Source organism: Penaeus monodon, chromosome 29, assembly GCF_015228065.2.
Source record: "Penaeus monodon isolate SGIC_2016 chromosome 29, NSTDA_Pmon_1, whole genome shotgun sequence".
NCBI classification, from domain to species: domain Eukaryota; kingdom Metazoa; phylum Arthropoda; class Malacostraca; order Decapoda; family Penaeidae; genus Penaeus; species Penaeus monodon.
The window spans coordinates 28,520,572-28,522,407 of record NC_051414.1 but is presented as its reverse complement, the minus strand read 5'-3'; positions in this window follow the sequence as shown (position 1 = coordinate 28,522,407).

Genomic DNA, 1,836 nt, shown 5'->3' with positions numbered 1-1,836 from the left:
GGAATGAAAGAAAATATATCATAAAAGGCCACATTACTCACACAGGAGATCTTGCCCGAACTCGCAGGCTGCCGTGTGATCGAACAACGAGGTGAGCACCGGCAGAAGAACTGTCTGCACGTAGTTGAGAGATGCCGAAGTCTTCAAGTGAGTACCTCGAATGTAGGCGTATTTACCCTGTGTGTGATAGATGCCAATGTAAAATACTCGTCCCAGTCTTTAATATTTTGTCTTTCCCGGAATAATGAAGCTGATTTTTTATCCCGTAATTGCCCCTTCAGCCTCTAAAAAAAAGAACGTTCAAAATATACAGAAGAGGATATTATTCACAAGATACCACCAGGGTTTCTCACCTCCTGAAGACAGTGAATGCACATCTCCAGATCGACAGCTGCGTTGTTGAAGAAAGTGAGCATCGACGTGCGAATGAACTCGGGGAGACTCTTGGCCAGCGTCTTGGCGTCGACGGAACGCACTATCACCTGCAGGCACTTCACCGTAACCTGAAAAAAAGGTGTCGGGGATCAGCGTGGAAGGACATAGGGGTCTAAGGACATAGGGGTCTCTCTTACTTCTGGGCTACACTTTTTGTAGTCTATAGGCTTTTGAGGAGATATCTGTGTTCCGTATGTTTTGTTTACAGCTTTATCAAGCATGAAATATTACAAAATTCAAGAAATAGTGAATGACGACGTAATGCAAAATCTGCAATCACAAGTCAAGCTTGACCTTACCTTTGTATCAGAACCGAAACAGACCATCTTGAGACGCATGAGATTAGCAAGTTTGCAGAAGAGGGAAGCGACCATCTCCTTCTCCTTGAGAGACGCTGCACCCACCATAGTCGACGTCTGTGCCACCGTCAGGAAGTAATTGCGGTTCGTACTAAAGGGAAGAGATAAACAAAGGGGTAACAAAAAGACTCGAGTAAATTAAAGTTACGATTCCTTGTTTCGAATGCTTAGTAATCTCGCCAATAATGGCATTTTTACCTGAAGTATTTCTCCATCAGCGGGAGCACGACCTTCGAGAAGAATTTGACATCCTTAGTCGAAGTCTTGAAGGAGCTTCGCCTGGAGAGATTAGCAGAGGGCTTCAGCAGCTTCATGTTGATGGCTGCGCAGTCCAGGTACTGCAACAACTTCTCGAGCAGACTGTAGGCGAAGCGACGCTCGACGGCTCCTGCGGCTCCTGCACCGCTGTCCTCAACGGCACCGCTCCTGAGAGAGAAATAGTGAGCTGAAATATATACCAGCTAGGTACGTATGGCGAGATCATGCCCAGTTCTCTTTCGAATATGATCACGTGGCAAGGCAAGTAACTCACCTGCTGAGCCTGTAGCCCATGAACTGAAGGTATTTGAGCAACTCGATGGAGCGGAAGCGGTCCTTTCGCTTCTCCTTTTCGGTCAGCATGTCGTATGGCACCATCTGAGGGTGCAGGCCGCCACCTGCCAGAGGAAGAGGAGGGCTGTCATATATGTCTTTTAAACCTAGACATGACTAACGCACTTTTCCTATTCGCTAATTTGAAAAAAAAAATTGCGAAAGTAATCAAATGAACATCCAATTCTGCATCTAAAATGTCTACCCCTCGCAACGTCCGCCACTCACCGCAAGCCTCCAGCTCCTCGACCTTCCTCTTGGCCCAGATGTCGTGCGCGTTCTCGGCCAGGCGCTCGGCCATGTTCTGCATCCTGACCGCAGTGGTCATTCACGGGTGGTGGTTGTTAGATCGGAGCGATGAGGAGAAATTCGATTTGAAAAGTAATAAATGGTAATGAGAGAAATCACCTAAACATTGTTGATTATTCAGTCAGAGAAAGGTTATCTCCCT